The 21,918-nt window shown below is 44.9% G+C and overlaps 1 protein-coding gene across 12 annotated transcripts in view; it reads left to right on the forward strand.

The window, feature by feature from the left end:
* Positions 1 to 1,287: 1,287 nt before the first annotated feature.
* Positions 1,288 to 21,918, forward strand: part of HDAC4 (histone deacetylase 4) — a 428,940-nt gene continuing 408,309 nt past the window's right edge. For 6 of the 12 annotated variants that reach the window (XM_039494513.1, XM_039494522.1, XM_039494520.1 and 3 more), the window contains exon 1: positions 1,289 to 1,424. The gene's annotated coding sequence lies outside the window, so the exon portion shown is untranslated. Of the gene's footprint in view, positions 1,425 to 1,489; positions 1,567 to 1,644; positions 1,740 to 1,943; positions 2,033 to 21,918 lie in introns of those variants that run through there. The other 6 variants (XM_039494525.1, XM_039494524.1, XM_039494519.1 and 3 more) reach the window with 5 other exon arrangements.

Consider the following 21,918-nt stretch of genomic DNA (forward strand, 5'->3'; position numbering starts at 1 on the left):
AATATTGGTACACATTCCTTGGAGGACTGAGGAGGAGACACATCCACCTTTGAAAGCTTCCTGCAGATGGGAGAGCTTGTTCAGCTAGTCACATCCAGGAGACATGTAAGGGAAAGGGCCACTCTCCCTGACTCCTAAGATAATTTGGGTCCTGATGGTCTGGAACACCCTGTGTAGGGTTTGGGTCAGCAACTAGTTAAAGGGGCCATGGGTTTGAGAAAGGATGTGGGGGGGGGGCATGGCAAACAGTACTTCAGCTGGGGCTCTTGTGTTTGGGGTCAGGGGTGTAGTTCAGATCATTGGGTTTACTCAGTTTAGCCCCCCCACATTGCCACCCACATAACTGCATCACCCCTCCAGCCCTGTGCTCCCCCTTACCCCCCCATTCCCTTCACAGTGCCCTGCCCCTGCTTGCACTTTCCCCTTTACAGCACCCTCCACAGCTCCCTGCTTCTCCTCACCCCCGCCCTCCACCTTGACCCCCCATGGCTCCCTGCCCCACAGTGCGCCCCATCCCCCCCACGGCTCCTGCCCCACATTGCACCCCCTCCCTCCTGCACCCCCTTCCCCGCGGCTCCCTGCCCCACACTGCGCCCCATCCCTCCCCACGGCTCCCTGCCCCACACTGCACCCCCTCCCTCCTGCACCCCCTTCCCCGCGGCTCCCTGCCCCCCATCCCCACGGCTCCCTGCCCCACATTGCACCCCCTCCTCCTGCACTCCCTTCCCGCGGCTCCTGCCCCACACTGCGCCCCCACCCTCCCCACGGCTCCTGCCCCACATTGCACCCCTCCTCCTGCACCCCCTTCCCGCGGCTCCCTGCCCCACACTGCGCCCCATCTCTCCCCACGGCTCCCTGCCCCACATTGCACCCCTCCCTGCACCCCTTCCCGCGGCTCCCTGCCCCACACTGCGCCCCCACCCTCCCCGCGGCTCCCTGCCCCACACTGCGCCCCCACCCTCCCCGCGGCTCCCTGCCCTCCCTGCACCCCCGTCCCCGCGGCTGCCTGCCCCCCCTTGCACCCTCCTGCACCCCTTCCCGCGGCTCCCTGCCCCACACTGCGCCCCCACCCTCCCCGCCGCTCCCTGCCCCACACTGCGCCCCAGGGCTCCCTGCTCCCGCCGCTCTCCGGCGCGGCTCGCAGGCCCACTCGCCGCATCACTCCCCCCGCCCCCGCTTCCCCCCCATCTCGCCTCGTCCATGGATGGGGGGGGGGGGGGGAATTGTGCTAAAAATAGCTGCCGCTTCCTGATTGGCGGAGGGAAAAAATGGTCGCACCACGTGACTTTCCATCTAAAAATTCCAAAATGGCGGATCCCATCACGGGCTGATTCCGTTGGTGGCGCGCGCGCCGCTGTGTCCGCCCAGCGCCGGGCCCTCCCCGTGGCTTGCCGCAGCCCCGAGCGCCGGCTCCCGCCGCACAGGTCAGTACCCAGCTCCCACGACCCGCGCGGGCCGTGCAACGTGTGCCCGCATCTATACGGAGGCAGCCGCTGCGCGGCCCCTTTAAGGCTGCGGTTATTTTTGTCCGCCGGCTTTTAATTCTGCTGAGGCTGCTGCCGACCGGTGGGTCCTTAAAGGGATGGGTCGCGCACGGCTATTTTTCTGGCCTGAGCGGAGAACGCGGAGGGTTCCGGACAGGAGGTTGATGGGCAGTTCGGAGCACCAATGGGGGGCGTCTCCGCTGCAGTGGCGGGTGCTTTTGAGCCCCTTGAAGGCTCACGCTGCACTGTGATTAGGTAGCAGCGATGAGAGGGGAGGGGAGGACCAATAGGGGCGGATGAAGTGGAGTCGGGGGCGGGTCGTGAGGTGACTGACCCCTGGTGGGGCCATTCAGCGCGGGGCATGCGGGCTCCGCTCTCCGGCGGTTCGGCGTGGCTTGGGTTTTTGTGAATGAGCCGGGTGGGGCCGGGGCTGTGGCACGTCCCGCCCCCTCCGGGTCTCTGCGCCTCCCCTCCCCAGCCCCCCCAGCGAGCAGCGCTGCCGCCGCCTCGCTGCTGAGCGGGGCTCGGCGGGGAGCGATGCAGCTGGGGTGAGTGGAGCGGCTGCGGCGCCGCCGCCGCCTCCTGCCGCCAAGGGTTGGGGGCCGCGGCCCGAGAGCCGCCCGCAGGGCAGGGGGCGGGGCTGGGTATCTCTGGCCGGCAGCCTCCTCCAGTGTGTGTCCGTGTCCGGCCGTCACGTGTGTGTGTGTGTGTGCGCGCGTGTGTGTGGGGTTGTGTCTGTCCGACAGTCACTTGTGGGTGTCTGTCCGACAGTCACGTGTGTGGGGCGGGTTGTGTCTGTCTGTCTGGCAGTCACTTGTGTGTGTGGGGTTGTGTCTATCCGGCAGTCACTTGTGGGTGTGGATGGGGGGTGGGGGTTGTGTCTGTCTGTCCGGCAGTCACATGTGTGTGGGGGGGCGGGTTGTGTCTGTCTGTCTGGCAGTCTCTTGTGGGTGTGTGTGTGTGGGGGGGAGTTGTGTCTATCCGGCAGTCACTTGTGGGTGTGGATGGGGGGTGGGGGTTGTGTCTGTCTGTCCGGCAGTCACGTGTGTGTGTGGGGGGAGGTTGTCTGTCTGGCAGTCGCTATGTGTGTGGACTATGTCTGACAGTAACTCGGGGTGTGTGCTTGTATATGAACATGTCTGTCTGTCTGGCAGTCAGTGTGTGTGTCTGTGGGGAGGTTGTGTCCAGCAGTCACTGTGTGGGGGTGGGTGGGGGGGTTGTTTGTCCGACAGTCACTCTGTGTAGGTGTCTGTCTGTCTTTCCGGCAGTCACTGTGTGTGTGTGGCTGGCTGGCAGTCACTTGTGTGGATGGGTGGGTGTCTGGCAGTCACTGTGTGCGCGTGTGTGTAAGTGGGGAGTTGTCTGACTGTGTGTCCAGCAGCCCCAGTGTGTGGGGGGGGCTAGCGTGTGTCTGTCTGGCAGTCACTGTGTGTGTTGCCCAACAACTGTGCTGTTGGTGGGGAGGGGGCTGAGTGGCTGTCTCTGTCCAGCAGTCAGCATGTCTGTGTGTAGGGTCGCTGTGTGTCTGGCTGTCCATCCAGTGCTGTATGTGTTGGGGGGGCTGTCAGGCTGTCGTGTGTCTGTGTCCCTGCAGCAGGGTGATCCTTGCAGATGGAGGCAGTGAGGATTTGGGTGTTACTCACATCCCCCTTCCCTTCTACTGCTCAAAAATCTCTCTCCCGTCCCTGTGCAGAGCTGTGTTTCTATAGTGAAGACATGTGAAGGGGCAGGGGAATGGGTGGAGGGTTCTGGCTAGAAGGGTTGAGCTCACTTGCAAATTGATTAAGCTGTTAACAGTTCTGCTTTTTAAACCAATTAAAACAAAAATCAAATTTTCCCTTTAAATTATGAGACAATTAATTAAAAAAAAAATCCTCATAGCTAGGATAGTACTATGTATGTATTAAATTTAGGAAATGAACCCTTAGATAAAATGGGAATTTTGGTAGCTGAATTATTCATATCCAAGAAATAAAACATAAAGGAGACTGCTGGGATAAAGAGGTGCAGATGTCTCTTTAAACCATAATCAATTACTGCTTTGAATGCTTAGTTGTAATCCCAGTATTTGGGAGATGGCACAAAACAAAGCTATGCACTGGCCTGTGTTCTTGTAAAAGTTTTTTAAAATATGTTTATCCCCTGTTGCACCTTCTGCACATGTGCCTGTGTTAATATGATGATAGTCCAGGCTATACATACATGTATGTATTATTCAAAAGTGACTTTATCTGATGCTGATACCCATTCAGAGTAGCTGTTTTGATCTTTATAGTAAATAAAATGTGTCTTATGTAAAGTATCTTTGGACTTATGTGGGAGTCTTCTGCATTTCATGCTTATGATGGTTTTTATAACTTGTATTTCATTACCTTGTTTGAGATGCTAGTAAATCAGCATTACAGAATTCTGCTTGTCCACTTATGTGAACCAAATAGATACTTATTGATTGGCAAAAAAAATAATAATTCTGTCTTATGGTAAGAGTGGGCAGTAGATTACTTTTAGGCTGTTATACTGTTAATATACAACACAAAATGACAGTATAAAATCAAACTTATGGGTAACATTCTGGCCTACCCCTGCACTGTGCCTTGTTCCCTTTCCCCCCTGAATTGCTGTGTGTTTAAAAGGGAGTTTTACTGTATGAAATGTTAGTTTGTGCAACAATTTTCATGTCAGTTTTAAAAAATTAATTATAATGTATTTGGAGCAGTGGAAGGTAGGTGTTACTGAACTGTTTGGATTTATGCTGCAGGAATTTATCAGGAAAGATGCCGTGTGCAATACTTGTTTCTTTAATCTTTTGATTTTTTTTGTGTGTGTGTGGCATTGTAAGCGCAGCATGACCTCATAAGCAAACTCACTTTTATTACATGATGATTATTTGACATTATACCAAAACACCTCATACCATTTGGAGGGAGGTAAAACTGATCCATTCTGTTTCTTCAAAATACATGTAATGATATTAAGTGGTTATGTACGTATTTGCATGACACTGAAGGTTTTTTCAGTTTGTCATTAGATTTGCTGTGACAGCTTTCGTATAAAGCTTTGCATAAATTAGACTTGTCACTTTTAAAATATTGACGTTCTGGATTTAACAATGTCCATTAATATAGATTTGCCTAATATTTTAGGGAGGAGTTTATGGAAGTTGATTTCACAAGTAACTGAGCTGTTTGTGAGAGAAGTGTGGGTGGATTGGGCAGGCAAAAGTCACCCACCAACCTGGAATCAGGACACTGAGAATGTAGTAGTTGTGTGTTGGGGTCACTCAGTCACAGTATGGATCCTCTGGTCTCACCTCATCCACATCTGTCTGTATGGGCTAGTTTAGAGATGCCTGTATTTTACTTTCTGCATAGCCTCAATGCGAGATTTAAGTCATGTAGAGCGCCTTGTATTTGCACTCTGTACCTAAGGTGAGTTTCACTCTTATTGAAGAAAGGCGTCAGAGTACATCTGGATTTACTGCTGTTGCATAGCATCAATAAAAGTGACTTGTGCGGTCTTCACTGCTGTCAGTGCCTTCAGTTGTGGCCAAAAGTTACTGGAAGTTATCTATCTAAATGAGATCTCTTAAAAACGGCAATATTTTAAAAGAGCTAAGGAACACAAAAGTTTATGTAGCCTGAGTCTTGACAGGATTTCTTTTTTGTAATATGGCCTGTCATTGCTTTGAATTCTAATACTGGTTGAAAAATCAGAAATTGTTTTAGAGTTTTCACATTAAAAGATGCTGTTGTAGCTCCAGAGTCTGCCTGAAAGATTTGAGGGGGCATTGAATTAAGAAAGCTCAGCTGCTTGTATACAAATATCCAGCAATTACAAGGCAACAACATTATTGCACAATTCCATTGTTACCATGGCAACATGTTCACTCAATTACAGTTTGAAATGCAAAATGCCACCCAGTTAGAGACCACATATTTTTTATAAACCAAAATATGTAAGAGAGAAACTTCATTGAATGTTGTGCTGTTTTTATATTTGCATGTCTTAGGCATGTGCATCTTATCAGATATCCTTCATTATTATTATCAATTGTGTTCACTTATTTTTGGACCTTTAGAATGCCATCTTTGAACTTCAGTATTTAATTTTGCTTCAGGGTTTTGATTTAGAAAGGTAAAGTGGATTAAACCAACACAAACATATTCTGGAAATAAAATGAGAATAGAAGGGAAGTTTTGTCAATTATTTAATAGAGGTAACGTAAAAACAAATTTGAGTAAAAGCCGTTGTCTCATCTGGCGGAACACGCTTGGAGAATTTAGTGTTCATGGGCCAAGATTTTCAACATACTGGTAAGTTAATGTACAACAGATGTAATCAGACAAGTCTGAACAGGAGATACCACTGACTCTATAAAGTTAAGAAAGCAGTGAAAGTAAAATCCCAGGATGCCTTGTTATAAGTAGTAGCCAGGAACCAAAAATTAGGAAACAGCAGGATCTGTGCATAAAGTTCCTGATATGGAATTGGCAGCATAAATTAGATCTCTTGTCTATTAAAGTTAATCAGCAATTTAAAAAAAGCTTTTAAACAAGGTGGTGATGGATATTTCAGATTTTCAGTAATCTAATTACTTGTATAGATTATGGCTTATGTTTAAATTTATAAGAACAAAATACAAAATTAGACAGTCACCATGCAAATTTTAAAGCTTCACAATCAAGCTGAAGTTTCAGTAACAGCTTCAGATTAAATCCTTTGATAGAGGATGGTACAGAAATTACTGTTGGTATCCCAAAATTAATAGACACACTTGAAAAACCAGGGGATTGCGAGCCAGAGATGGATATGAAAGATGAGGGTGGGGACTTTACAAGTGATGTCCAGGAGCAATGAATTGTCACACAGCTTTTGAAACTTGAGTCTGGTTGCTATCCCTGAGGCTCGCTATCACAGCAGTTTCTGATAAAAGGTGGGTGAAATTTACTGCTCAGCTCTAGGGCGACCAGATGTCCCGATTTTATAGGGACAGTCCCGATTTTGGGGTGTTTTTCTTATATAGGTGCCTGTTACCCTCCCCACCACCACCCAATCCCGATTTTTCACATTTGCTGTCTGGTCACCCTACTCAGCTCCCCTCTAGCTGCTGAAAGGGAAGAAGAGACTGTTTCTTTCCACTTTTCCTTAGAGCTGCGTGAGGGTTTCTACTACTTTACCCATCCCCTAGAACCTTTTTTTTCTACTGTGGGGATTTGGGTCGGGAGCAAGTTCTCCATGCAATCTGCAAAATTCTTCACTACCATGAATTACTCTTTTATGTCTGCAATTGCCACTGCTGGTAGTTTTCTGATGCAGCAGCAGCTTGAATTGGCCTGATTTGAGTTTCATTTTCTGCTCACATGGTACACAGTGAAACTTCCAGTTTCTTCTTTATATACTCTGATGCTACTATGGACATCAGCAGAAGTACAGGAGTTGCCTGTCTGCAGGCTCATGAAAACATGGAATCAGTTCTCATTCTTTTAGCATCTGGGCTATCTTTGCAATCATAAGAGTGAGAAATAAGAACTTATTAAACAAAAAGTTTGTATAGAAATTGATGATTTTAAGCTCACTACCCCCCGGCCAGACAGCTAGAGACAGCTTTTCACTTACCTCTGTGGGGTAGATTTTTAAAGCTATGTCCAATGGTGTCCTTGATTTGAAGATGTAGAATGTATGAAATCACCACTTTAGAGCCCTGATTGTGCAAATTATAGTGCATAGGTGGTACATCGCTCTACCTGGGCTTAGCAGTCTGCTTGTGGGCTTAGGTTTGTAGTTTAAGGAAGTTACAGGCAGTTTTTTTTTGTTTTGTTTGAAAATGCATAAAGCATGTATCAAAGAAACAAGTGGGTACAAATGTTGGACTTGATAGGTGTAAGCATTTACACCTTAAGCATTTAGTCATCTTGCTAGCGCCCTTCAGAGTTTTTAAAGGTGGGGAGTAGTCAAGGATTTTTTTTAAGGTAACTTCAAAGATAGGCAACAAGATTTGAGATGCAGACAGAGAGAACTCATTTTTCCTAAAAAATTTTTTCTTCAAGTTGAATATTTTCTTTGTTGTAAGATGTAAACAATAATATGAACCCCTTCCCCCAAAGGCCAGTGGCTGATTTGATGTTATATGCACTTAAATCCTGGGTGTGTTGAATGCCTCGGGTACATGCAACCTAAGGCCAAAGATGAAAACTTGCCTTTCTTAGATTCCTTGAAAATGCTACTGAAATTGCAGTTAGAGCCCATACTATGGGTACGTCCAGACTACCCGCCCTATTGGTGGGTAGCGATCGATTTATCGGAGATCGATTATATCGCGTCTCATCTAGACGCGATATATCGATCCCCGAATGCGCTCCCCATTGACTCCGGAACTCCACCAGGGTGAGCGGCGGTAGCGGAGTCGACGGGGGAGCCGCGGACATCGATCCCGCGCCGTGAGGACCCGAGGTAAATCGATCTGAGATACTTCGACTTCAGCTATGCTATTCATGTAGCTGAAGTTGTGTATCTTAGATTGACACCCCCCCCCAGTGTAGACCAGCCCTATGCTTTTGAAAGGTCTCGACTGTAACTAGTCCCCTGTACTCTTTCTGAAGAATAGTATGGTTTCCTCCACTCAGCCAATAGGACATAATTATCAAGGTAGTGGTCTGTGTAGAAGAAAAATCAGGGCTTCAAAAATTTGATACTTAAAGCCCAAGGCCTAAACTAATACGCCTTGGTGAAAATATTTGCTACCATGCCCCTTGCAATTTAAAGAAAGAAAAATGGCTCCAGGCCACTTGACTGTATGTTTTAAATATGGTATTTAACAACTTTCAATTTAATAGATATTTTTAAATGTGACTTACTACTACGGCTGAATGAATAGTAGACGAAATATTCATTGAATATATTTGATAATACCCCCAGAAGTAGTGTATGTGCAAAATAGTATTTGCCTAGCTACTGTACTGGTTGAAAACCACAAACAAGTATTAATGGAGTACAATATTTGATGAACAATGATAACAGTCATTACATATTTGCCAAGTATTCTTCAGTCAGTGCTACTTACTACATCCTCTGGTATTTTCTTTTCTTTTCCTGTCTTCACTCAACATTTTTTTTCCTGAGCTACCTTTGGTTAATTCCCTCTTCTCTCTTGTTCCTTTCCTTGCCTTATGTTCTCTGCCACCTCCTTTATAATGTCTCCTTTCTGCTTCACCCCAACCCATAAAGCCAGATACTGGAGTTAAAATTTTAACTAGACTTCTTGTGGCTGAAGCACTAAATCTATCATCTGCGGGCTTGTCTACGCTACCTGTTGGATTGGCAGGCAGCAATCGATCCAGCGGGAGTCTTATTGCATTGAGTATAGATGTGATAAATTGACTGCTGAGCACTCTCCTGTTGACTCCGGTACTCCACCAGAACGAGAAGCGCAAGCAGAGTCGATGGGAGAGCATCAGTTGTTGACTTACCGCAGTGAAGACACCGCGGTAAGTAGATCTAAGTACGTCGACTTCAGCTGCGCTATTCTTGTAGCTGAAGTTACACATCTTAAATCGACCCCACGCAGTAGTGTAGACAAGCCCTCAGAGTGATATGAAAATGGTGGCAGGCACTAAATAGGGGTAGCTTTTCTGAATTGATCCCTAGGCTTTGTTGCTGCTGAGTCAGTTTCTAATATTTGACCCTTCTCCTAGTTGTCATTTTTTAGCCCATTTCCCCAAATAGCAGCTTTGGTGTCTGCCTTTGCTGTTGCTCTCAACTTTCTCAAGTCTTGGCATAATAAAATTAACCTGATTTCTTTTCTGTTTCATTGCTGCTTAGGGGTCTGAAAAAAGCAGTGAAAACTGGTGAGACTTTGGGTCAGTTTTCACTCTGCTGCAGATTGTGGGTGCTGGGAAGCAGCAGGGGTATTGGAGCTGTCTTTAGAACCAAGAAGACAGCAGTACATCATCATTTTATTCAGTTCACATTTTGCAGACCTTCTCAACCATAAGAGCTAATAATTTTTTTTTAAAAATGAAAACTTACCTTCTGGAGAAAGTGGTTGGAAAACTTCCTGCTTGCCATGCTCTCCAAATTCTTTTGTGCTTCCTGCTACTATGATATTTGAGTGCCTTGGATGAACAATTTCTCTTGCTATTTTGATGGTGTTAACTAGGAAACTGAAGTGGAGGGATGCTTTATCCTACAATGGGCCACAATGTGTGGAGTGATCCTTGTCCTCACCACGGCTGTCTAACCAGTAAGCAGGATATTTGGGTAATGCCTCTTTACCTGGAAAGGATTTGCACAGTTAAACTCAGAAGAGAAAACAAATACTGCCTTGTTTCCTTGATGGGGTTCTTGTGTAGTCATTACAGTCATAGAAAAAGTTAGAGAAGGGGAGAAAAGTAAGAGGGAAAATGGTGGGGGGGGGATACAAGATTGTAGAAAAGCAGTAAAAGAAGAAACACGAACAGACTCTAAAATCCCTTGGAAAGCTTCAATAGTTCTTCCTGTGCAAGGAATTTATGCTTGGCCTGCTTTTTTTTTAAATATAAAAATTCAACCTCAGTCATGGTATTTACCGTTGTGCACATCTTCATCCAGTTCATTTTCCCCCTTCTGTTTCCCTGGTGGATACATCTGAGAGTAGTTTGGTGACACACTGTTTCAGATGGCATTGTAGTAGTATGGAGGAATGTGTGGGGATTTGAGGTCACAGACATGATGATCGAACCATAGTTTCAAATACAAAAGTATTTTCAAATAAGATCATCATCAACATCATCACTTTTCTGACCAACTTTTTGTTTGGCCTTGGCTACCACACAGAGTTTTTGTTCCCTAGTGTGATAGAGGGGCATAGAGCTGGAAACCAGTTCGGGTGGCCTGAAGACTTCAGGTACGCATTTGCAGTCTCATTTCTGCTAGTGAAGCATAGCACAGGCCCAATGTGGTGGCAGCTTCACCCTCCTGCCCCCCAACCGAAAAGCCCGTCTTAGTAGGATTCCATCATGGGTGAACAAATTCAGTTCCATCTTATCTTAAGAAATTGGAAAGTACTATAATCCTTTAACAGTATGTCTCCAGAAGAGAGACAGAAAGGAGGTAATGCCGTGAGGGGAGGAGGGGTTAGGGAGCCATGGTGTGTGTGTGAGAGATGCAGGCAGGTGATGAGATGGAGAATATGTATAGTGGGGTACTTTTCCTCTTCTCTCCGTACAGCTGAAACTGAATAACCAAGACAATGCCTCAGGTTGTCATGTCTGTGGTTGCTGGTGCGTTGAACCTCTCATTTTGTAAAGTCTGACGTCCTATAGACCTGCCTGTATATATTTGCTTAAGAGGGCTAGGATTTTATAACAAACCTGTAAATTAGTGGGTTGGGACAGTAAAGAAGTATTACATAAGAACATAAGAAAGGCCGTACCGGGTCAGACCAAAGGTCCATCTAGCCCAGTATCTGTCTACCGACAGTGGCCAATGCCAGGTGCCCCTGAGGGAGTGAACCTAACAGGCAATGATCAAGTGATTTCTCTCCTGCCATCCATCTCCATCCTCTGACGAACAGAGGCTAGGGACACCATTCTTACCCATCCTGGCTAATAGCCATTTATGGACTTAGCCACCATGAATTTATCCAGTCCCCTTTTAAACATTGTTATAGTCCTAGCCTATTCTTTACAAATAAATTCCAGGATTAGAACATCAATAATTTGGGGACCAGTACAGTGAACAGAACGATAGCAGCACCATATGGTGTTTTAGGTGACCTCTTAAAGACACACTTTCATTCTGAGGAAAGCACTAGCATCTGATTACATTTGTAATTCATACTCCTTACTTTTTGGAAAGATTTAATAGTGCTGTAGTGAGATCTCCTATTAAAATTTAATTACTTTTATAAAGTGTGTTAACATTTATTAGTATACTCTGATTTATTATAAATAAAACTAAATTACACTTGTCAAATGAGCAAAATAGCTTTGGTTTCCTTATTCAGTTTGCATTAACTGAATCTTGAGAAACAGCAAGTAATTCATTATAGGCCTATCATTAGTACAAGTTAGAGTTCCCTGTTTTCGTTTATTTTCCTAACTTGTAAAGCTCTGTATTCCATTTTCTCTGCAATCCTGCGGGGAAAAATGCAGAATTTGTAGCATTGGGATTACATCCCTACTAATCACTTCCAATATCAAACTACCTCAAGAAGGAGTATTAGTATACTAGAGAGAGCCCTTTTTAAACCCTGAGCCTCTAATAGCAAAAGGGAAAAACAGGAACACTAGCCAAGGAAACTTTTTTCTAATGTTCTGTTTTTTCTCTGTTTTCTTCAGGGGATAGTCATCTTGAATGATATTTTACTTCATTTTAACATAGGGTTAATCTTGTAGCTTTTACAAAACTCTGTACTCTGTTAACATAGTTTCAGTGTGATACATTTTCTAAATAGACTAATATGGTTTATAGAAACACTTTAAATCTGCTCTGTATAAAAATGTGCATGTTAGGGGTTTCTGGTTTAGCGTTGTTTATAAAGCATTTAGTTTTATGCAGTTCAGATGCTTTTGTTGGATTGATGTTTAAGCCTGAAACAATAAATTAGTTCTATTGTATGACAGCCTAAACCAGCATTCAAAGTGGGAGTGTTGTTCAAACCATTATGGAATTACATTTTCCCTCGGGAACTGCACAGTCATCTGGTTGTGTGTTGGTATTTGTTATAGATTGTGTTGAACTTCGGATTATAGGTTCTTCTTATCAGTCAAGAAACTGGACTGACTCTTTTGGCATAGTTTCCTATAAAATATGTAATTACCAGTCTGGTATTATGTCTAAATAGTACAGCATAGCCAAGTAAAAAGCAGATGTTAATTATATAGTATTGGCTTATTTAACAGTATACATTTTTATTTAAACATTATTGAGCCTGTAACTTTAAAAACCATAGTGAACTGTAAGATTGAGACAACTTAATTTAGGAGGGAAGGTGTGTGCAAAGGAGAGATAGGGAGGGATTAATGCTAGAAATTAAGGCTGGTTCTGATCTACTCTTAGTGAATGTTTGATAATTTGAAAGAGGAAGGATTAGACATAGTTCATCTTTCACTCACACCAATATCAGCCTTAACTTAGAGCTTCCTTACTTGGGTTTTCAGTTTAAGAGTCTAAAGGTTATCTAACTCCCAAGAATGAGGGAGAAGGGTACACCTCACAGTTCAGATTCAGACATGGAAGGTCCAAGAAAGCTTCTTGACTGTAAATTCTCCAACTTTCCCATATGGTGTATTATGTTTAACTCTTGCGGTTTATTGAAAAGAATTCTCATCTGTTATGTAATGAACTAAGTATCTCTTATCCACAACACTGCAGGGAACTCGGTCTTCTTTATCTGTCAGATGCAGTGTAATTGTAGCAGTGTTGGTCCCAGGATATTAGGGAGACAAGGTGGGTGAGGGGATATCTTTTATTGAGTCAGTTGTCAAATAGAAGAACAGCTCTGTGTGGTTCAAAAGTTTCTCTCTCACCAACAGAAGTTGGTCCAATAAAAGGTATTACCTCACCTACCTCATCTGTCAGATATAGTTTTGTAAATACTCTACATCAAATGGGTTCTTAAAGCAGTGGACGGTATAAAGGCCAGGACTTGAAAAATGCTCCAGAATCCTACTAGCAGGCAACCCATATAAAAAATACAGATGGGCACCCAGCAGGTTTCAGAGATGAACACCTAATTGGGAAGCCCAGCATGTGTACCTGTTAAGCTGCTGGGAAAGGAGAGGAACTGGACTTCCCATCAGGGATCAGTCTCAGGACTGTGTTGGTTGTTCATGTCTTTCATAGTGGCCTTGTTGGAAAAGAGTGTAGAATAGCACTCTCCGACTCTCTCATCTTGTGGGGATAGGGAGGGGCATTGAGCAGGACACAATCATTGACCTATTGTGTTGCTCTGCTTATCTAAGCAGAGCATGTAATTTCTAAGAATGAAGTCAGTTGCTCAGTGTTCTGAGGAACCGTGAAACTAACCATTTATTCTTTGAGTAGCATCCCTATGGGTGCGTCACTTTAGGTGCATGTGTGCCTTTTGGCAATTTTTGGTGGTAGTGCTGGTCTGCCCACTCCTGCACCCTACCTTGTATCCTGCAGCAAGGCTATATAGGGCTGTATGCAGGGATTTGGAATTTTTTAATTGCTCCGGCTCCGCTCCAGCTCCGGGCAAAAACCTACTGGTTTGTGCTCCAGCTCTGGGCTCCGCTCCAAAGCCCTGGCTATGTGGGTGAATCACTTCGGCCTGAGATGGAGTATCCAGCGTGCTTGCTTCAATCAGTCAAGCTTGCCTTGGGTAGTTATTAGTAGTTTGGTATAATTAGATATGTCAGTTTTTGTAAGAGGATTGTTCCTTGTCCTCTTTATTTCTACCCTCCTCCTCTTGGGAGGTTCTTTCTCCGTTGAAGGAGTATGCCAGCATCATCAGGGTTCAGACATTGCCTCACTTGCCAGGAAGTGATCCCGCTCCATGACAGGCCTTTCTGGTGTGTGTTTGCCTTGGAGAAACACTTTCCATAGAAGTCCAACTTCTTTAAGAGCAGGGAAAGGAAGAACTAGGGGATCAAGTTGAGACCGCTTATGATGGAGAACTCTGTCCCACTTTGGACCAAGGTTACTAGATCCTCCCTGTACACCACTTTCTAAGCACACACAATGCCTTGTTGACTTCAGCTCACTGTTCACCTAGATCTTCTAATGGAAAGACTTTAGAGACGTCTGAGAAGGTTTCTAAGAAAAGGAGTTCTGATTCTCCCCACAAAAAGCCCATATTGAGAAGACCTCAGTCTCCTCATAAGTTGACTGGGTAGGTTCCTGGCCTCATACTGTTGGGGCTCCAGGCTCCTCCAGTACCAATGGTGCTCCCAAGTCAATGTGCTCTTCTAAAGGCTAATGCTCCAACTACGCTTCAGTACCTAAACCACCTTTGGTACTGTTAGGATTCGACCAACTCAAAAGTGGGAGAGACTGGTTCTAGAAAGTCAGTACTGATGGATATTCCTCTGTAGCCTCCAGTTTCCAAGAGCCTTGGTACTGCAGATGCCTAAGTGGCTGCATCAGTCTACGCCTACATCCAGGCAATCAACATTGTTGGTACCGTCAACTTCCTCTGCAAGGGATCTACTTGAACAGACTGAATAGTTCATTCATCTGGTATTGCAGGAATTTAAATATGCTGAAGACCCAGAGTCTCCCTTTTTGAGGGGTCCTGAGTGTACCTTGGTACCAAGATCCATCTGGTCACAGGAACTACATCTTTTCCTGGAATTACCTGATTTTCCCTGTTCTCTGGTTGCACTCTCGCCCTGGATGGTGAGGACATTTCTTCAGTCTCTCAAATCTCAGTGCATGGCTCTCCTACTCTACTTACCATTACAGGAACCCTCTTACTGACACCTACAGGGAGAGGGGTGATTCTTGGAGGATACACTTTGAAGCTCCTCCTCACTGGTATAAATAGTAATGTTCTGTATGGTTCCCTTTAGTGGCCATATTGGGACCCTTGGGCAGCCTATGGTCAGCAATTTTCTAGAGCCTCTAGCATTGCTTGCAGGAATCATCTGGACAGACAGTCCTCCGCCATCTGTTTCCGCTTGGCTATCTGAGCAGCAGGAAGAAGAGGCTACAGTGGAAAATGATGCCACCTCACAGCTAATCTATTCTCATGACAGCTGAAAATGGGAGAGTGTGTCCCTGAAGGGAGGGAGATGGGTAAACTGTTGCAACTGGAGATGCAAAAAACAGGGATGATTCAGACCCTCAACCAGTCTGGCAAAATTGATGTTTTAATAATGAGAAGAGTTCTGTAGTTGAACCAGGTGTAGTGGATTGTCTATTCTTCTGAAACCTTGATTTCCTCCTCGGAAGCTCAGGTTGGAATCCAGACAACTGGATGGGGCGGGATCTCTGAGCTACCTGGGATCTCCATTTACTTGCGGGTATGTAGATTCCAAGAGATCTCAAGGTGGCTCTGGAGTCAACACTTGGAAATGACTCAGTGTTCTCAGTAAAAAGTTTAAAACCATCAAAGGGAAGACTCTCAACTGTATTTTGGACCTTCCTATGGAATCCAGAGAGCTGGAGCCAAGATGCCAGACATGTAACAATTGTTGTGGAGTGGAACGAGCAGCAGTGTCAGTTAAATGGATCTTGGAAGTCATAATGTTGAGATGCTCCATCCATTTTTACCTCCCTTCCCCGTCCCTCTTCTGCGACTCCTCTCATGAACATTTATTGAGGCACGAAATCGCCTCTAACGTGGCCAAGAGAGGCATGACCTTACCTGGATGTCTGCCAAACAAAGCCTTCTGGCTACTCCTCATCTACTTCCTTAAGATGCTGGTTGGGTTCTTCAATTTAGGAGTACATCACCTTCAAGGTGTGATTCCTCAGAGGTTCCTGGGAGGAGAGACTGCTTGCTCTGTGGAAGTACAACAGGTATTGTTGAACAGCAGGACATAATTCACCCAAAATACTTACCTTCCAAAGTGGAGATGATTCAACAATTGGTGTGAACAACAGTATCTTCCACTGACTCATTCTTCCCTCTCCACTGTTCAAGGCTTCCTCCTGAAATCAAAAGACAGGATTCTTTCTATCAGAATCCACTTGGTGGCTATAATGGCCTTTCATTCCTTGAGGGATTCCCTGTGTGTGTAGCCCTGCAATAATTAAATTTATTAAAGGATTGGGGAACCTTTTTTCCCTCGGATAAAAGAACCACTCCTGTTTGGGATCTGAACTTCATATTCAGGTGTCTTTTATGAGACCTCCCTTTGAATCAGTGACTATTTGTTCCCTTCTTAACCTATCCATGAAGGCTGTTGAAAAGTCGGGGAAATAGGAGCATTAATGGCAGACCCATTCTTTATAGTATTTTTCAAGGACATTTTATTATGTCTGTGATCTAAATTCCTTCCTAAGGTTTTGTCCAAGTTTCAGATTAACCAGGTCATCCATCTGTTCCTCTCCCCCTCCTCCTCTAAAACCACACCAGACCAGGAAGGATGCTGTTTTACACAAACTGGATGTCAGGAGGGCATTACCCTTCTATCTGGACACAACCAAGTCCTGTAGGAAGTCTCCTGGACCGTTCATGTCAATTGCTGACAGATCTAAAGGGTCTACAGTCTCCACACAAAGGCTCTCTAGATGGATTTCTGGATGTCATTTCCTGTTTTGAATCTATTGATATACAGCCTCCTTCTAGGGTATTGGCCCACTCCATGAGGGCGCACTCTAACTCAGTGTCACTGCTCAAGAATGTTTCCATTGCTGAGGTCTGCAAGGCTGCAGCTTAGACTTCAATACCCACCTTTCCCAAATAATGTGTGGTGATCTATTTTTCCAGATCGGATACTGCCCTTGGGAATGCAGTCTTGATTATAGTCCTGGATTCTGATCTGAAACTCCCCCTCCATCTGGGGGTACTCCTTGGTAGTCATCTGAGGTACCAGTAGGGACATTTCAAAGAAGAAAGTTACTCATCCTTTGCAGTAACTGGAATTCTTTGAGATGGGTGCCCCATGGGTGCTCCACTACCCGTTCTCCGTCCCCTCTGCTTTGGCGTTTCCTCTACGAGACTGTGCAGTGGGGAAGGTTTGCCCACATACCCTGTCTAGCCTCTGTGTGGGGTACGAGGATGCATAGGGCACATGCATGAGCCAATGAGTAGTGCTACTGAAGATCTCCAGTCAAAGGTGCATAGTGTGCGTGCACACCTGAAGTGGAGCAGCTGTAGGGATGCACATCTTGGAGAACTCCAGTTACTGTACAGGGTGAGTAACCTCTCCATTCTTATTAATTTCACAGTTCAGCTTCTGAAGATTGTGACTGTGATAAAAGAATGCAGGTCTTCCCTTCCCTGCGTATGCACTCAGAGGAGCAAATGGTTTGAGTTCCTGTCTTGGCTGCTTATATTTCCTGAACAGCAACAGTGACTGGATTTTTGTGAACTTCAATTTCACTGCTGCTGTCAACCTGTCAGCAGCAGCAGTAAAATGGACCTGACATCTTGCAAACTTCAATTTGTTGCTGCTGGCACTGACCAGCAAGCCTCAGCCACTCAGGAATTGGCTTAGGACCTGGAGAAATGAATCCTGCAGAGTAGGCCCAATACTCAATCTTTTATTTAACTGTCTTTTAGTGCTTTGGTCAGTGGTCTGTGGTGACTGTGAAAAGGGAAAGATTGTGTCTCTGCTTTTCAACTATAGTCAAGTGTTTGGAAGTCCTTTCTCCAGTGTAGGATCTAGTACTCTGCCAGAAAAAAACCATGAGTTAGACTTCTTTCCAAATCCAGTGGATTGGAAGCAGAGTTTTTTGATAATGAAAGCTCTTCCTGCTGGTTGTTTACTGAACAGACATTGTCTCAGGGCCTCTGCCTCTGTGTTTTCCTCTTTTGTTTGGAATAAGAGCTTTTTGCAGTGGATTCCTTCCTCTAGGAATTTAGCTTCTGTTTTCCTCACCCGCCTTCCCCCAGAATCTTGTATTTGAAATGGAAAGCAAAGATTGGGGCAGATTCCTTTGGCACCAAAAGATTTGCTCCAACTCTTACCCACAGTCAGAGGTTCTCAGCAGCTTCTTATCTCTTCAGGATCACTTAGAGACAATGACAGAGCAGTTTTGAAATAATATACATCTCACCGGAGCCTGCATAATGTCTCACAGCTTGCAAGCAAGTTCAGGAGAAGGGAGAAGTTTTTAGATGTTGAAAATGGATAGTATAAGCTGAGATGGGCTGATGGCCTTGCTGGAGAAACTGCATGGCAGATTCAGTGGTAGAGATGCGATTTGGATCATTAAGTACTACCAAGGAGATGTGGGTGAACTCATTAGCATTACTGAGAATTGGGCTGGCCTGTTCCAGGAGGAGCAAGACCCAGTCCAGGGCTTCACTGATCAATAAAGTGATACTAAACCCCATTTTGAACTGATCATTGAGATACATTGCAAGAGTGAACAAATGGCAGCACTGGTTAAGAAAACCACAGCACTTTGGTGGTTCCCATCAAATCTTTCTGGCAGCAGAACCTTCGGGTCAAGTTCTAAAGGTACCATGGCCGGCTATACTTCTGTACCAGATGACTGGAGGATAGCTAATGTGATGCCAATTTTTAAAAAGCCCCAGAGGCGATCCTGGCCATTACAGGCTGGTAAACCTAACTTTAATACCAGTCAGATTTGTTGAAATTATAGTAAAGAACAGACTTATCAGACACAGAGATGAACATGATTTGTTTGGGAAGCGTTAACACACCTTTCGCAAAGGGAAATCATGCCTCACCAATCTCTTAGAATTCTTTGAGGGGGGTCAACAAATGTAGGCAAGGGTGACCCAGTGGATACAGTGTACTTGGACTTTCAGAAGCCTTTGACAAGGTCCCTCACCAAAGGCTCTTAAGCAAAGTAAGCATTCATGGGGTAAGTAGTGGGGAGTCTGAGACATAAGTCCTTGTATCAGAGGCCTGGGACTTGAACTAAAGTAGTGTTCAAGCCTTGCTAATATAAAGCAAAGTTAACAAGAGACAGGCTGTGAGCAGGCTCACCGAATCTGGCAAGAACAGGGCAGATATTGCAAACACACACCCACTTTTGACAAGTGCTAGGTACAGGACACACGCATACATATATTTGAGAAAGGTGGTACCAGAACACCCCGATACCAAGTGAGTACAAACACATTCCCCAGAGACGACAGGAACACGTCGACCTCTCTTAAAGATAAGGTCAGGACGACAGTGTGATGGATAGAAATGGTTTGATGGAACCAACATGTACAAGGTAGATGGAGGGCTAACCATGTGAGCAGGACAATATGTATCTTGTTTGTATTGGTGTGTAAAAAGGAGTCTCAAAGAGAGCGTCTTTGGCTAGCCTATGACTGAGCTGGTCTGTTGTGAGAGGCATACATGTGTTAGTGGTCCTGTAGAGTCTATGGGATACTAGGACCGTGCTTCATTAACAATAAACCTGACCGAGTTCCTTTGCTATTAACCAGCTTGTGGTTATTGGGCAGTTCGATCAAGGTCTGCTGTGCCAACTATCTGCACAGAGCTGGGACAGCAAACAGAGAACACACGCAACCAACATCTGACAACAAGAGGGAAGGTTACCTCATGGATTAGTAATTGGTTAAAAGACAGGAAACAAAGGGTAGGAATAAATAGTCATTTTTCACAATGGAGAGAGGTATATAGTGTGTTGTTCAACATATTCATACATGATCTGGAAAAGGGGGTAAAAAGTGAGGTGGCAAAGTTTGCAGATGATACAAAATTACTCAAGATAGTTAAGTCCAAAGTAGATTGAAGAGTTGCAAAGGGATCTCTCAAAACTGGGTGACTGGGCAACAAAATGTCATATGAACTTCAATGTTGATCAGTGCAAAGTACTGCACATTGGAAAACATGATCCTAACTATACATACAAAATTAGGAGATCTAAATTAGCTGTTACCACTCAAGAAAGAGAAATTGGAATAATTGTGGATTGTTCTCTGAAAACATGTGCTCAATGTGACGCTGCAGTCAAAGTGAACAAAACATTAGGAACCATTAGGAAAGGGATAGATAAGAGAAAATGTCAATGCAACTATATAAATCTATGGTATGCTCATGCCTTGAATACTGCATGCAGTTCTGGTCACTATCTCAAAAAAGATATATTAGGATTGGAAAAGGTACAGAGAAGGGCAATAAAAATGATTAAGGGTCTAGAACAGCTTGCATCTGAGAGATTAAAAAGACTGGGACTTTTCAGCTTAGAAAAGAGATGAAAGGGGGATATGATAGAGGTCTTTAACATTGGAAAAAGTGAATAAGGAAGTGTTTACTCCTTCACACAGCACAAAAACCAGGGGAAACCCAGTGAAATTAATAAGCAACAGGTTTAAAACAAACAAAAGAAAGTGTGCATTCTGTGAAGTAGTCAACCTGTGGAACTGGTTGCCTGGGGATGTTGTGGATGCCAAAAGTGTAACTGGCTTTAAAAAAGAACTAGATAAGTGCATGGAGGCTAGGTCCATTGATGGCTATTAACATAAGATGGTCCCGGATGCAACCCCATGCTCTGGGTGTCCCTAGTCTCTGATTGCCAGAAGCTGGGGATGGATCACTCAGTAAATTGCCTTGTTCTGTTCATTTCCTCTGAAGCACCTGGTATTGGCCACTGTCGGATACTGGGTTAGATGGACCTTTGGGCTGACCCAGTATGGCCATTCCTATGCTCTTATGGTTACAGTGGCTGACAGGATCTGAGAGTGGAGGGAAGCATTATCCAGATTCAACTGAGCAACTTGACCCCAAAGGCTCTGGATCAACTGTGTCATCATCAATGATGGTCATTCCAGGGGTCTCCATCTCAGTTGCTGGCGCCAGCCACATAAGTAGGCAGTCTGCTCAGCTAGTCAGAAAGTGAGAAGTAGATGTTGTTGAAGCAACAGTGGTCAGGATGGGGACTGGAGCCAGGGATCAGAGAAGGAATCAAGAACCAAGGGCAGGAATGGGGCGGGCAGGCACTGGCTGGGGCTGGGGCAGGAGCAGGAGCAGTCTTTCAGAACCACTAAGCGGTAGGGGATACTTCTGGCGAGGTAGCAACATTGAACAACCTAGAATGGCTGTTCTCATGGGGATCTCCCTGGACTTGGGGACATCGGGTTAAATCTTCTCCTGGAGATTGGCCTGGTTGATTATCTGAGGGCTCCATGTCAGTCAGGCTCAGGTATGGCTCAGTAGCACTTATCAGGCTCAGAGATGACTCATTACGTATGGCCTGGTGATTGAAAGCTTTCTTAAACATGCATGTGCAGTGTTGCTTGAGATGGGACAAGGTTTTTCTTTTTATGTATCATTTTAGGGCAACACTGATGGTAGGCATGTTTCTCTCCGCACTTAATACCTGTGTAAAGTCATTTATCAGTTTGTGTGTTTACCGTAATGGCCAACCTCTTTTCATCATCAAACAGCTGTGTAGAGTGTCAGCCTTTAAATATATAACTGGTGGTTTGCTGTCGCTGGTGAATCTGATGTTCAGTGGCAGATTCAAATATATGGATTTTGTTTTGTGCCACAAAACTTGAGGAAAACGAGCCCATACACTTCTGAAACAAAACAAACTCCAACACTTGGTGTGAATGTCCCAAGTAGAGCTGCTTCTAGCCATATCAGGCTATTTGTACTGGCTGGAAGGTGGACTGGAGGGGTGGGGGAGAATCAGGGACAATAACAGTGAATATTCAAGAGCAGGCAGTAGTAGAGCACTAGGTTGGGCCTTTCTGCATGACTGGATCTAGACTTCATCCTACATGGCCATTGTCCATAATATTGTTGTAGTATTAAAATGTTATTTAATTTGAAATTACTACATAGTCTCATTTCTGACTGAATCTCAGACTGGTGGTGGCAGTGGCATA

This window comes from Mauremys reevesii, linkage group 11, assembly GCF_016161935.1.
Source record: "Mauremys reevesii isolate NIE-2019 linkage group 11, ASM1616193v1, whole genome shotgun sequence".
In the NCBI taxonomy this organism is placed as follows: Eukaryota; Metazoa; Chordata; order Testudines; family Geoemydidae; genus Mauremys; species Mauremys reevesii.